The sequence below is a fragment of the Lycorma delicatula genome, chromosome 3 (assembly GCF_047948215.1).
Source record: "Lycorma delicatula isolate Av1 chromosome 3, ASM4794821v1, whole genome shotgun sequence".
Classification (NCBI taxonomy): Eukaryota; Metazoa; Arthropoda; class Insecta; order Hemiptera; family Fulgoridae; genus Lycorma; species Lycorma delicatula.
This window is the reverse complement of record NC_134457.1, coordinates 64,616,729-64,633,290: the sequence shown is the minus strand read 5'-3', so window position 1 is coordinate 64,633,290 and position 16,562 is coordinate 64,616,729. Positions and strand designations below refer to the sequence as shown.

At 28.2% G+C, this 16,562-nt stretch overlaps 1 protein-coding gene across 3 annotated transcripts in view; it reads right to left on the bottom strand.

Annotated features, from left to right (window-relative positions):
- The window catches only part of LOC142321657 (uncharacterized), a 361,563-nt gene that overhangs the window by 224,577 nt on the left and 120,424 nt on the right, over positions 1–16,562 (bottom strand). Inside the window, exon 3 of one of the 3 annotated variants that reach the window (XM_075359921.1) lies at positions 11,063–11,115. The exons of the other annotated variants lie outside the window; for them this stretch is intronic. The gene's annotated coding sequence lies outside the window, so the exon portion shown is untranslated. The remainder of the gene's footprint in view (positions 1–11,062; positions 11,116–16,562) is intronic. 3 annotated transcript variants of the gene reach the window in all.

Genomic DNA, 16,562 nt, shown 5'->3' with positions numbered 1-16,562 from the left:
TGGTCTTTACAGAAATTAAGTTTATTTCTTTACTTAAAATTAAAAGATTAAAAAAATTATTATTAAAACACAATTTGACTAGATCAAGAAAATATTATCGATATAAAGGAAATTTGATTAAATAAATCGATTTTTATAAAAAATATTTTATTAAATTATATCTAAAGAAAATAGAAGCAATATTTTATATTAAAAAGCAAAATATATAAGTATTTAGTCATATTTTTTACCGCTCTGTATATATGTATTTATATAATATTAATTAAACTCACAACTTAAGAGAAAAATTATGTACTTTTAACATACAAATACATAAATATACGGTTTCAATTAAACGTACCGGTTTTTAATTATCGAATCAAATTAATTAAATTTTCAGGAGAAATATCCCGTTATTTTGAAATTTCTTTAACTTTCTTAATACATTTAACAAAGATTAAATTATCATGTATTGTTTGTCAACAATATACATAAATTAATTATTAATGGATATTAAAAACATATATTTAAATGCAAATTTAATTAAACGAATGAAAACCGTTTAGCATTGTTGTAAACCGAATTGTATTAAAATTTAATTTAATAGCAATTTATAATTAAATTTAATAAATATTATCTAACAGCGTTCTCCAATCTCACTGGAGTTTCAGTTCTCAATAGCCATCCCTTGTAAGAGGGTAGTTATTAAACGAATATTTGTAATTTCTACCATTCTGACTCAGAATTCTCAAGTCAGTAATTACAAAATTCCACGAGTTTCCAAAGGAATAACTATTAAAACATGCTTGAATTGGTGCATTGATGTTTGGTCTAAACAAACACTACCTCAGAATAAAATTTTGAAAGTGTTTATTGTATACACCATTCAATTATATAAGACTAAAACATTTTTATTATTCATTACGTAATAAGTACTTTAAGAATACAAAATTAATTTATTTAAATCTACAGAACTGTATAAATACGGAAAAACGAGATATGAGTTTGTACAAGTAAGATATAAATTGCAGTATGTAAGTAGCAGATTATTAGATATAAAATGAATGATTGAATTAATTAATATGATATTTATTAAGCTTTTAGGTATCTAGTACAGCTTTCTTGGATTAGAAACCTATCAGAAGCTGCATCTCCTATTTATGGCAATAAGTATATCTGTAGTTGGTTACAACTATGGATCGCCCGGCCAGACTCTAACATAGTTGTTGGAGTCAGTACTGAGGAGCATTGATATAACTAGTATTATCAGATCTCGATCTATAGACTTCCGCACAGAAAGGCTAGCTTGTAACTATCTGTGCCACCCAATATATAAATTAATGTCAACTACATATTTTGATATAAAAATTCACTTAAAATTAAGAAATCTTTAAACATTCAGTTAAAATGATTTTTGCAGAAATGTTTTATTTTGTTACAAAACGAAATTTTATTTACTACAATAAACAATAATATAAAACGTGGACGGCTCGTTATAACAAAGGGAGCAGGTTTAGAACAATAAGAAAAGAATTTTCGTATAACCATATAAATTCAAAATTTCACAAGTGTTTTTGATTACAACGTACAATTGTAGGATAAGATTGTTGTTGTTGCAGTCAGCACTTGTTTTGTTGGTATGAGGATACTACGTACTTTGGTGTTTAAAGACTCAGTCAAGTAATGATCTGAATGCATAGTCCAACTGAAGTTAGATGTAGGAAGAGTTATTGTGTGAAAACGAAATCTTCGGTGTTAGAGGAAGGTGTCAAATTTACAGAGTCTAACAGACGATCTCTGGTAAAGCCCATCATGACTAAAAACGGGGGGAGTAGTGTGGTGATCGGTACAAGGCGGGTGCCTTCCTCTGCAGGGGTCAGGTTGATTACAAGATATCTTATTTTTCAGTAACGGTGGACTACATTAACTAAAACATCGCAAGGCTCAATGGTTTTTTAATAAAGATGATGAGTTAATAAAGATTAATGCATATTTTCATTAATTCAGGCCACTAATGTAAATTTTTCAGACGAAACATTTTACATAGATGAGAATTAGAACCTAAAAAGAATGACTGATGGATTACTGAAAATCCTCAAAGCCTAAGAAGATACTCGAATCCAAATTTTTCTACATTTAATGCAGTAGCTATCGAAGGTGCCTAATCTGTTTTTTAACTCTGTATTTTGGAAGATTTGTCTTTTTTCTCAATTCAAAGATCAGTTTAATATTTCATATTATAAAATAAATATTTTATATCCAGGTGATTCCAAAGTGCATGGTAATCTCTTGAAAGTGGGTTCTAAAACCAAAAATAAAAAAAGTTCATATAAACAGGTCAGAAAACGGTTCGTTAGCGAGTTTCGGCTCGTGAAACATTTAGCCCTACTTTCTGCTTCCTCTGTAAATATAAATTTTACTAAAATTCTTCGGGTACAAATCGAGGGGTAAATTTGGTGCTTCCTTAAAGGTTTGTTTTAATCTAAGAAATTAAATAAAAGTATTCCCAGAACTCTGTCTCATATTTTGAGAAAAACGGGGTAAAACACGAAAAGTGTTTGTCAGAAAATACGCTTTTCTAGGTTTAGAATAAAATAATTTTGTTAATTTACCATTAAACAAATGAAAATATCTTAACTTAGAAGAAAATCTAATTCTGAGAAAATTTATGTAAATAACATCTATCGGAAAAGTTATACGATTTTAAATAGAACTATTTTCATCAATGTTTGAACAACATATTGTAAATGAAAACAAATAGAAAACTTATCAATAACAGAAAATTGGCTAAAAGATAGATTTAAAAAAAATAAAAATCACATATTTTGGGTTTTTTCCCAAAATTGTTAAATACCAAAATTGTTACTTTATAAAGGTGCAAACATTTCTTCAAAGCAGTTGTTCAATGTGGCCGCCATTCTGTTCAATGCATAGTTCAACTAGGCGAATCCATGCAAGCCGAGCACGACTAATAGTATCATTACTATTCCTAAGCTCCAGCTTTTAATTTACCATGTCACAGTACTTCTTGTGTTCCAATACGAGCAGAATAGACTAATGACTTTATCCAATCCCAAAGGAAAAATTCCGCTTACGTGAGATCGGAATCGAGGTGCCATTTTACTGGTCTGTTTCGACCAATCCACTGTTTACTAAATGTGTTATTTAAATGATTCAACACATCACGACAGTAGTAAGCAGGTGCGCTATCATTGATAAACCACATCTACCAGTTGTATATCTTGCAAGAGTTCCATCAGATTTGTTTGCAAAAAATCCAATTACCGCTCTCCATTGAGCCTTGGCGGTTGGAAAAAAGGACCTATGAGATTATCACCAAGAAGACCACACCATACATTAAACGATAAAGTGCGTTAGAAATGATTTCTTGCAGTCTCACGGGGATTTTCTTCTGCCAAAGTGTGAATGTGTCTATAATTTAAAATGTAATTTCTTGTAAAATAGGATTCATCATTAATTAGAATATTGCTTATGAAATCGGGATGATGTTCACATTTTCTAATTAACCGTCGACAAAATTTCATCCGTTTACAAAAACAGGTGGTAACAATTCCTTTACACTGGTTGTATGGAATGCGTATAATTGTTGCTCCCGTAACGTTCGCCACACACGTGTTTGTTAAACATGAGCGATGCAACAACCTTTTGGTTCTTGAGGTGGGAGATACTTATACCACATTCAATATTGGTTCTTCAGCGATGTCATTTCTAACAACACGTTGACGACCAGCATCGAATTGTTGTGGTTTAAGCATACTTGTTTTTCGAACTTGCCTCTCCTAAGGCTCAAATGTTTTACGATCGGATACTCTATGTTCTAGATTTTTCCGGTATTGACGCACAGTAGTCAATCTATTTTTATTTGCATTACCATAAATACATGTCCGTCAACTCTCCAAATGAAAACAAATTTGTGGTATCACCCATTATGAATGACAGTACGAACAATAACAGTACAAACACCACTAAATTGAACATTCAAATGCTAGACGCTAAATTTAATTGCTGATCAGCTATTATTGCCAACCTATGAAAATGTAGAAATTTTAAAAATATTTAAGTATGACGTTTTTCAGATTTATTTTTTAATTTTTAGGATTTGTATTTAAATTGTTCTGTTTAAAATCGTATCGGTTTTTCCGATCCAGTTTGTGTTTTTTGCTTGTAATTAAAGTTAAACTTCACAAATTTGTGTTTAATTTTAATAGTTAACAAAGTTAACTAGAAATTTTAATTTGTTTATTGATAAATTAACAAAGTTATTTTATTCCAAACTTAAAATAGTATATTTTCTGACAAAACAATTTCATTTATTACCCCGTTTTTCTTAAAACTTAAGCGAGATAATGTTTTGGGACTACTTTTATTCAATTACCTAGATTAAAAACTATAAGGAAACACCTAATTTACCCCTTGATTTGTACCCAAAGACGTTTTAGTGAAGTTTAATTTCACACAGGAAGCATAAAGTAGGGCTATATTTTTCGCGAGCCGAAACTCGCAAACAAACCGTTTTCTTACCTATGTTTATATGAACTTTTTTGTTTATTGCTAGTTATAGAATCATCTTCCGAGAGATTACCATACAATTTGGAATCACTGTGTGTGTATGTGTGTATTTTTTATTTATTTATTTATTCATTTTTAATTGCAATTTGCAATGCAGCAAGTAAGATCAAGTAATGATATATTTTTAGTATCAAACACTTTTACTTACTCTTCTTGATGGGTGTTCCAGAGCGATAACCATAAAAAAATTTTTGCTCACCAGAATATTCAGTAAATTGCAAAAATATTAATCATTATCAACAATCTGTTTTTCACAACTGCAATTTGCCTTTGACTGAAAAATTCCAAATTAGTTAGTTAAAAAAAAATTAATCGGGCGATATTTATCAGTGGCTATATCATTAAATTTAAATGTGAGAATGAAAATGAATCGTAATAATAATACTATAAAATTAATAAATTAATAAAAAATAAAACGGATATAAGGTTTGAGAGAACTAAGGTATTATGATTCCGAATGTATTTTTATTACCAAATTTTTAAACCTTAGGTATTTTACAGGCTAAAAATTAATAACTTCTAACAATAATTATTTTCATTACTTTTAAGTGGTTCAATTTTAATTAAAAATAAAATTAAATGAAAATTTTAGAATTTAAATTAATTTTAGTATAATTTAATAATGTATACACCTCATAATTATAGTAAATAGCATTATTAACGATAAAAAAAATAATAACCTTTAAAATTACAAGCAATTTTGTAATTTTGAAAAAAATAACTTATAGCAAAAAAATTATGAGAAAAATACTGATAAACGGAACTAATTATCGTTAAGCTTACGCTGTGTATTCGATATATGTAAAAGAAATTTATACATAAAGCTATAACACTAATGAGCGATTCTTATTTACAATTAATTGAGTAATTTCTGTGGTAATTTAAACGATTTTTTTTTTGTATAAAAGACTTTCATTTTTCTTATGTTGTATAAAGGTAGGCTATATCATACATTATAAATTATACTTTCATCTTTCACACAATAAATAATTTATCTAACTTAATAACCATAATAAATCGGCATGAAAAAAGTTAATTACAAAGAATAATCAATTTTTTTTTTTTAGAGTATGTTTTTAAAATTGAATAGGCATTGTTAAAATTCAGAATTAATTTAAAAAGAAAATTTAACTCTGTATTAATATGTATGCTTATAATTGTTTGTATATTTTATCATTTTTTTTTTAGCGCACAAAATTCACCTGAGTTTATTAAAAAGTAATTAAACAATTTTAATCTTAGAAAAGATATATATCGAAAATAAACATATTTATATATAACTGGCAATCGAATTTCCCCTAAGAGGACTTTTGCTTTAGAAGATAACAACGATTCTTATGTTATCCTTGAAATGGTACAATATTAATAATTATTTTAATAATAAAAAGTAAAAAATCACTTTCGGCACGCCGGAAGGCGGAGATAGATTTTACGGTGCTAAGTAGGGGATAAAAAAGATTTCACCTTAAAGTTAAGAAAAACTTCAAATTTACTCAATACGACAATAGTTGCATGTGAAGAAAAGTTTCACATGTTTAGCAAACGACAAGCTATCTTACAATTGCAGAAACATTTTGGTCATCCCTTGCGGTAAGGCTTGGTCATATCAAAAATTGTTTCAGACAAAAGTTTTTAGGTAATGTTTAGAGGACTAACGGTCACTTTAAACCGATTCGATAGTGTGCCTATTAAGGAAGGTATGATTTTTTTTGTCTTCAAAAGCCCATTTTTTTCCACCCACTCGGCCAATGGTTGGTCATATCAAAAAACTTTACTTACATAAGTTTTAGGCCCTTATCGAAAGAATAGTAGAACTTTAAACGAATTCGATATTTTGCTTAATAAGAAAGCTATAGCGATATTTCGTTTTTTAATAAAGCCCCTCCATATCCACCTGCATGGTCCGATTTTGCCCATTAACGAACTCGACAGAGATTTTGGGTCGTTATATTTTATGTATCAATTTGAAAGTGATTGGCCTAAAATTACAGCAGTTTTGTGTCCACAAGAAAGTGAAATATATACGTAATAAATATATTTAAATGTACGAGTATATTCAAAACTGTTGAACTGTCGGGGGTTTTGGGGTCTGGGGATGTGAAACACAAAGATATATCGAAATTTTCTGGAAGTCGAAACATGGTACCCATTACAATAGATAGATTTTTTTATGAAATCTATCTAAAATTAAAAGAATGTATATTAGTATATATAAGTTATTACATATAATAAGTTATTGGTATAATATATCTTTAATTCATAAATGGTACTGATTTTCCCAGCTTCCAATTCTTAGTGAATTTTTAAACCTCAACCATATTGATTATATCGTAAATCGTGAACTCTCTGTTGAATGTAAATTAACAAAAACCAGTAAATTAGTTTTTACTCCTACACTTTTTTCCAAAAATCGATAAATAAAATACAGCAATCAATTTTTCAATTACTCTTAAAAACTTTCCTTTAAAGTATCCTTAACGGACGTACTTTCAAAAATCTATTTAATAAATCACAGTTTTAATTCACCTAATTTTTTAGGTTTTCACAAATTCTTCTACCAACATTCACGGGTTAGCCTTTTGTCCAGCTATCCTTTTTTCAGACAAATGTGACTGTATAAAAATTATACCCGGACCGGTTTTAATAGAAACCCAACATTTGTCATTCGTGTATCGATACTTAACGCATGTAAAATAAAACTATTACATTTTCAAAATATTTAATTTAAATAATATATAGAATGTATCACGAAGTTCTCCCAGGACTTTTATAATTTATCCTTTTTGTGAAAATAATTTAAAACGTTCATATAAACGTATGTCCTAAAATGTTTGCGAGTTACGACTAGTGAAAGATTTCGCTAATAGAAAGAAAACTTCGCTAGCGGCGGCACAGTTCATAGTACCCAATGTTCTTTATGCACCTTACAGAATTATTTAACACAACACAGTCTTGCGCATCAGTTATTTAATTTCCAACCCTGAAATAATAATTTTTTAAATAATTTATTGTATATCTGTTATTAATAAATAAATGATTATCTCAGAAATTTTTATTTATTTATTTTTATTTTACAATTGTTTCGTAATTTCCAGTTTCTTTTAAAATTTTTCAGTAGGAATTTTTTTACAGAAAATTTTGTTTTAAAAAATTTTTCACGTTAACAAATAAGAATTTGGTTTTTATTAACATTAAATTAGACAAATTTAAAGTAAATAAATTATTGTTTATTAAATAAATAAATGTAATAATGTACAGTTTCTAAATAAAATTAGAATTTTACCAACTTTTCTTTGTTTTATTAAACTTAGCGTACACCATTTTGTTCAGAGAATTAAATTAAAAATTTGTTTAGAGAATTAAATTCTCTAAAAGTTTTGATTATTAGTTTTATGTGTTTATTACCCATTTAACAAAGTTATTGTACGGCAAACATAAAAATAGGGGTTTTTTACCCCAATTTATTGGTTTTCATCCCATATCTCGGTTACTCCAAATATGGTTCTGGGACCTACTTTATTTGATTGTTCAGGTTAAAAACATGGGACATCACTAAATTTGCACCTTAATTAACGTTCTAAAAATTTCAGTACGACCTCGTTTCACCGGGGTAGCTGAAATCCGAGCGAAATCTTTCACCAGCCGTAACTCGCAAACAAAGCATTTTGAAACATATCATTACTAGAAATTTTTCTATTATTTTTACGAGTGGAATAGGATATTAAAGTCACGGGAGAACTTTGCGATACATTTTGTATACTATTAAGAAACATTCGAAAACCATACATTTCGTCTTCTTTAAATCTCAGGTTAGATGCCAAAAAATGATAATTTTTCTACAAAAATATACAGTAGAATATATTAAAATTTTGTGGTGTCTAGCTCTGAGAAAAGATACGTAGAAAAATACGTCTCCTCTCATCGAAAGTTTTGCATCGAAAGTTCAAAATACAGGATGTAACTTTTTTAGTTTCTTTTCACCACCAACAACATTAATTAAGTAAGATTTCTAATTAGAAGAAGTACACGGTAGAATATAATGATTTTGAAAAAAAAAATATTCTGAGAATCCCCTACATTATTTCATCTTTCATATTCTTGAAATTTTTTTAACTGTATTTTAAGTTCTGTCGTAAACATTAAAAATTACTTACCAACAACTACCTATAAACCAAAGTAATTTTGTTGATTCTTTTATTTATGAAAAAATAAATTCATAATATATATCCAGATATGAATTCTAAATTCAGTCAGCCATTTATAACCTTAATAGGAAAACTGGCCATCCTAATTATTAACTTAAAAGGTATGAAACCCTGAATAATAACATAATTTATTTTATTATATTTTTGAACACTTGGGAGCATTAAAATGTTTTTTGTTATTATCCTTTTAGAGATAATAAATAATTTAAAGTTATATTTTTTAACGAATTCCAAGAGGATTAAAAACTGTTAATTCTAAATTTGGAGACGTAATGCGTTTTATAATTGATTCTAATTTGTAAGTCAGATTTTGCATGATTATCTGTAAGAAGGGTCATTAATAAATAATAAATTAAAGTTTTGACATCTCAGAAGGCAGTAACAGATTTTAATCTCAAATAAAATGTCCATTTGAAATTTTATCCTGTAAAATAATTAAACTAGCGTAAGCATTGTATTAGATTTTAGATGTTCTCTTAAAATTTATAGCAAAATACTAACACAAAATCGTAAGATATAACATATAAGATTGATGTAAAATCTGCCAAAACATTCTCTGACCCTTGGGTTGAAACGTAATGTATGATCACATAAAATTATCTGCTCTTAAAAATTTATTTTTTTACCTTCACAAATGTGCGATTTATTAAAACTACTATTTAATTAAAAGTTCTGAAATAATATTTAATATTTAGTTTATACATTAGAATCCAACAGTTTAATAATTATTTACGATTCGACAAGAATATAAAATTGTGCTGAATAATAACGATATAAAACATTATCTAGGAAATTTCAATTTTATTTAATTTAATTATTAACTTTGTTTATAATCATTTCAAATCAAAACCGTAAAACAACAAAATGTATGTGTTTAATTTAACTCTATATTAACGATATTGAAAATAAAGTCCGGTGAAGGAAGAAGTCCTGTGTATTTCGACCGGCCGACCGGCCAAGTTACGAAAAAATTTCTTTACATCAATAATTTAAACATATTGTAACTTTTAATCTGAAATGTTTATGGGAAGACATTCATTTACCAGAAGATTTCCATATACTCCCAACTGTATTTCATAAAGATTATAAAATTTATAATTCTTATCGATTTGGTCCAACATTTTTTTTTTATTTGTTTAGAAACAATATTTAAAATTTCTATGAGTGATCGCAGTCACCACTTGAGTAAATTCGAGTAATCGAAGCACGTAAAATCTCTGAACTAACTCCTAGAATTTAATAGTTTAGATTATTTAATTATATTACAAGTTTACCGTTAAATTCTTTCCACCTTCTTGTAAACTTATCCTGTTTCATACGGAGCTATGGAATCAAATCCAATTAAGAAAATATTTACTTAACTGTAAATGAAATAGTAGTTTTTATTTTTTTCTATTCAAAAAAAACTTGTTTCATATATTTTTCAGTAAAATAATTATAAAATATAATTGAAAAATTCACCTATTCTGTAATTAATGAGCTGGAAAAAATAATAAGAAATTTTTAACATATTATTCGCATTACCTTTTCTATACAAGTTTACATTTGAGAAAAAAGTAGTAAGAGTTGTATTTATTAATTTTTTATTAATAACATTTAGTATTTTTATATCACAAAAGGGAAAGCAAAAAATGTTATTTAAAATGAACAAAATGATAAAAATTACATATCTCATATGATGTATTAGTTTGTATAATAACGTTTTAGCCAATATTTTCAGTATAATAGCAAAACTGTTATGAAAAAACGAAAAATTTCCAAAAGTAAGTAGCTAAATTTTTACCTTTTATGTCATCCAACACTTTAATATAAAAATTATGATGTATTATCTTAATCTGAACTGCAATATAAAATTTCATTTTAGTTACAAATTAGATAATAATATGAGTATTAACAATGCATAAAAAAGATATACGAAAAATTTAAAAAAAGATTTCAATGAAATTCCTTGAAACTTTATTTTGGGCCAATCCTAAATAAATAATATCAACTTTATTATTTCATTACTACTTAGAAACAATACTTAAACTTATAAGCAAAAAATAATAAAATATGTTGCAAAACCTTAGAAATAATTTAATAAAAAAAATTGTTCATTCTTCTAACAATTAAAAAATAATTATTCGGTAGGGCGTCATCTTTTCATCACGTTTATATTAAGATAATATTCAATACAAGACTATTGTTATATTTAACATTCATATTAAATGTGCACTCAACTAAAACGTGTAGGAACCAGAATTATGTGTTGAGCCTATAATAATTATATAAGAAGGAAGTGCACTGACCTTTATGTACAATGCTACTCTTGCTGTCCAAGCTTTAAAGACAGCTGAGAACTCTGTAAAATAATAATGAAGTACATTGTTAACATAATTTTAGATGTTTTTAAAATGTACAAAATATGTAATTTCACAAATGAAATAAAAATACAGTCATGAACAATCGAATTTATTCAAGCTGGATATACTGTAGTTTATATGTATGTACACTACATATTAAAAGCATAAATAGAATAAAAAACAATTTTTTTTTTTAAATTAAAAAAAAGTTAGCAAAACATTACATGACTTTCCCGCCTACGCCGGTCAATTTATTCATAAATAAGTGATTCCTAACAAAAAAGAATTAATTTAAGAGAGTTTAAAAAATAAAAGAATAACATTTAAAACTAATAAAAAAAAAATTTCTTCTCATTTTGGGTCCGGAATATAGTGTAGGTACTAAAGCTACTTTAGTTTTAATAGCCCTTTAAGTGATGAAAAAATATTTAATAAAAATTAAAAGAATAATAGCCAAAAATCAGTATATAATTTTTAGAGGAAGGAAGTAAATTATAAGGTTTTTAAAAAATATTCATATAAAATTAAAGCCTAACAAACTTGCTTTAAGTAAAGTTTTTCTATATCTAAACCTCTATAATAAAGGCTAAATCAAAAAAAGAGAAAATATTCAAAAAACGTTTGCGCATGGTACGCCCGGGTCTATAATTTAAAAAGTTTTTTTAGACTTTTCTTGGTAGCTCTTTGAAGCATAAACTTTCAACAAATTTTTGAAAAGTATTTAAATCGAAGTGGGATAGAACAAAAGAACATAAACCTTACATTTCAGTTTCAAAAGTTGGGAAACAAACACATTGGAATTTACTGCGATTAATTTAAGCATTTACAGTGTATTTAGTAGTACTCAAATTCCATGTTTTTCCTCCATTTACTATACCTTATTTTCTTCTTCATATTGATATATCTATATTCTCCTTTCATGTAACCCATAAACTTCATCCTTATTTTTTCTCTTACTTCTAACATATTCCTCAACAAGAATTCCATCTTTATTAACAGCCTAACACAATTCTTTTTCTATTTGATTATAATATTATTCGTTCGTTTTCCACAACATATAAAGTAGAAAACGAGGAAGTTCTAAAAAACATAACTTCCTAGTTCCTTTCCTTGCGTTCGACCGTAATCTTTACATACATTCTTCTATAATTACATATAAGAATAAAATGTTTCATTCAGTTCTATTATATTCACCTTAAATTATTTTTTAAAAAAAAAGATCCGAATAAATACTGCAACACAGACAAAATATTTTGTAATTTTTTTTTCTTTCTTAATTCCATCCTATTACTGCACTTGGTAAACTAAACTACACGTTTCCCAAATTATGACGTTTCTACAGAAATTTTAACTTCACTATTTATTTTACAGTCTTCCGCAGTTTTATTTTTATTTTAGTGTATTATTAATATTAGAAAAAGGATTCATACAAAAATAATAATAATTATATACGCCGACCTCCGTGGCTGAGTAGGTAACGCGTCTCGGTATTTTGTGTGGAGATCCCAGGTTCGAATCCCGGTCAGACATGGCATCTTTTCATACACTACCAATTTCCACCTGACCGTAGCTGATGATGCCCGCTCTTTCATAACAAAAAAAAAAATGCATATAGGGAAAAATTCATATAGGGAGTGTAAGCATCATTGTTTAATTTTTGAATTGTCAAACATATAGAGTACATAGATTAATATGTATAATATTAAACAACATATAGATAATATATATAACATTTCATTATTTAAATTTTATTTGGCTATAACTCTGGAACCAATGAAAGTAAGTAAAACTTATGATATACTATATAAAAACACCTAATGAGGGCTTATTACTGCAGTTAAGAAAAAGTTCAAAATCATGATTTGTTTGGATTTACGTACCTACAGACGTCACGCCGAAACTAGTCAAAATGGATTCACGGATGGTCAAAATGGATATTTCCGCTGAAATCTGAAAACTGACATTTTTCGTGATCATAATACTTCCTTTACTTCGTACAAGGAAGTAAAAAGGAAATATGATAATAGACAGAAAATAAGGAAATTCTAATAATTCTTGTAGAAATATTAAACATGAATCATATTGTTGTTATTGAATTATTATTTACTGTAATTTTTCTTAAGTTTTTTTCCTTGTACGAAGTAAAGAAAGTATTGTAACCGAGAAAAATTTCGGTTTTCAAATTTCAACGGAAATATCCATTTTGACTAGCTTCGGCGTGACATCTGTACGTACGTATATATCTCGCATAACTCAAATAGGACTAGCCATAGGATGTTTAAATTTTGGATTTAGGACTTTGTATTTAGTTGTACACCTCCCCTTTTGATTGCAATCGACTGAACCAAAAGTGTCCAAAAAAGCGCAGAATCCAAAATAATTTGGATTTTGTACATTGGTTCGAATCAGACTTCATTTCTTCTTTTTTTTTGTAACTTTTATTTTTTAATTTAAATATATTGATTTATTAATAATTATTAATCTCCGATTGTAAAAAAAATTACAATAAATAATAATTAAATAACAAAAAAAAAATAAATAAATAAAATCAGAAGTTATTATTGAAACAAAATGTTATGTGTTTTTCATTTAAAAAAAATGTGTATATGTAATTTAATAGGTGTACAAGGAAGTCATGTGGTGTTGACATCAGATTTCTTTTAATCTAATCTTCGTTATAATGTGATAAAAAAGTAACTGATTTAGTCTTATATATTTATAGTTATAAAAAAATAAACAATCTGATATGTCGTGAGCACACATCACCACATAATAATCTATAGATTGGAAGCCATCCGGTCCAAGACTAGGAAATTTTTCTTCTGCAACATTAATGTTTGATATAAATTAGGAATAAGAATATAAAAAAAAAGTTTTACTATTGTGAGTTTAAAAGCATTATGACAAAAGTTGGAACTAAATTTCCGAAACAAAATTAAATAAATTCAAATCGATGTAATGTACTGTAAAGCACAAATATAGTAGACAAGCTGCAATATGCACATGGTTCACACCATTGTTGACGTTTAGTTGCAAGACAGTTGTTTTAAATCCGGTTTGTGTATCATACACGACGTTATCCAGACAGAATTCAGAATTCCATCACATCTGCTTCTTATAATATGGAAGTAGCTTACATGCCAACTTAACTATAAAGATAATAAAAACTTAAAAACATGTAACATACAAATATATATATATATATATATATAGGAAATAAAGTAATAAATATGTTTGTTATGATATTAAAGATCTAGCTTCTAATTAATTTTAAGATATACAGCGTGTATCACGAAGTTCTCCAGAGATTTTCATAACCTATTCTACTCTTGAAAATAATTGAAAAAGTTCAAAAAATGTCATGTTTCGTTTGCCGTTACGACTAATGAAAGTTTTCGCTCGGATTTCAGCTATCCTGGTAAAGAGAAGTCGTACTGAACTTGTTAAGGTATTAATCAAGGGACAGAATTAGTGATTTATTACGGTGTTCGACCTAAAAAATCGAATAGAATAGATCGCAGAACCATATCTGCAGTAGGTTTTGAGAAATATAGGGTGAAAACCAATAAACTGGTGTAAACATCCCGCTTTTTTATGTGTGACATACAATAACTTTGTTAAATAGGTAATAAACACATAAAGAAGAACTTGTGCATACGTACCAGTTTATAATAAATGTTCAAAAATGTACCCGCTACTTTCAATACGTTTCTTGGCACGCTTCTATACTTATTTTGTTGTTCTTTTTAGTTCATCAGGGTCGTTCTTAAGTTACTCAGCCGCATCCATAATGCGGACAGTTAATTCCTCACGAGAATGTATTTTTATTTAGTATATAATATCTTTCCTCCATCACCATATGCAAAAATCTAAAGATGTTAGATGAGGCAATCTTGATGGCCAGGAGTATGGACCTTCACGTTCGATCTATTTCTCAAATGATGATTTAACAGAATGGAAACGGCACAAAAAAGCGAGTAGGAGCGGCATCGTGCTGGAAGTATACTTTGCGTCTCAGCACTAGAGGAACATCTTCAAGCAGTTGCGACAATTATTTTTGAAGAATGTGCAAGCAGACCTCAACATTTAAGCGGCCAGGTAATATGAGTAGTCAAGGCAACTGACTGTGAAAAAGTCCGCATCATACATTGACGCTAAATCGGCGTTGAAAATTGCCTTCCACCGTTTCATGAGGATTTATTTCCGCCCATGTATGCTCATTGCGTAAGTTGCTGACGCCATCTCGAGTGAAATTTGCCTCGTCGGTAAACAAAACATATTTGTAGAGTTGATGATTTGTACGTAACCCACCAGTTGCAGAACTCCAAGCGAAGCGGACCATCTCCTAGATGTAGGTGTTGAACTGGCTGTTTATGATAAGGACAAATTTTGTTTTGTTTAAGTATTCTACAGACTATCGAATGGAAAACTCCGATCCAATTAGAAAGACGTCGTGTACTGACGCTTGAACAGCATTGATAATAATTTCATCAATAACAGTGTCGTGTTGGCAGTTCGTTCGTAGCTGGTACGAATACTAGTTAGTGAACCTGCTTACCGAAGATTGCGAAAAATAGCCCTAATCATTTTGGGATCTGAAATTCTGCGATTCGGAAAACGTATTTCATATTCTACTGCAAAAGTTGTAGCAGTACCATTACACACCCAAAATGAATACAATAAAGCATATTCCTCTGTTTATATAATTACGGCATTATTTCATTGGCCAAACGATCACATTCAAATTAAAATTCACAGAAAACCTTCCTCAACGACAGCACAATTCACAGTACCCGGTTAAATAATTTAAATACTAATATTGTGCATTGTTGATCAGCTGTTGTTATTTTAATGCACCCTAAAATGATCCTAATTCTTCCCACTTTATTAACCATTTTATAATGTTTAAAAATAAACTATTACCAGCCCAATGAATTTGTGTAAAGCGGAATATTAGTGGCGCGAAACATTAAAAAAAAAAAAGATAAAAGATCATGTACACAACATAGTCAAAAAAGAGATGAGTGATATTAGTGGTAGTATCACTATTAGTCTAATAATTAAGAGTGGCAGCCAAAACCAATAAAATCAAAAATGATATTTTTTAAACGTTACATAATTTTAACAAGAGTTTTACTCATTAATGGACCGACAAATTAAGTAATTGATTGTTGATCTTCCAATACTATTCTATATACAAAAATTGCCATTTTCTTTAGGCCTAACGGCTTTTACTTTTTCAACGCTACACTTTCATTACTTTGAGTTAAGCACTAAATGATTTACAAAACATATTTTAGTTTACATTTTACCGATTCAGAGTCGACTCAAACAAGTTCAATGCAGACTAAAAAAGTGCAGCACAAATATTCTGTCATCCAAATTTATTATTTACTCGTCTTACAATGAGATGTTAAAATAATTTTGCGTGTAATGTTTTCCCCAT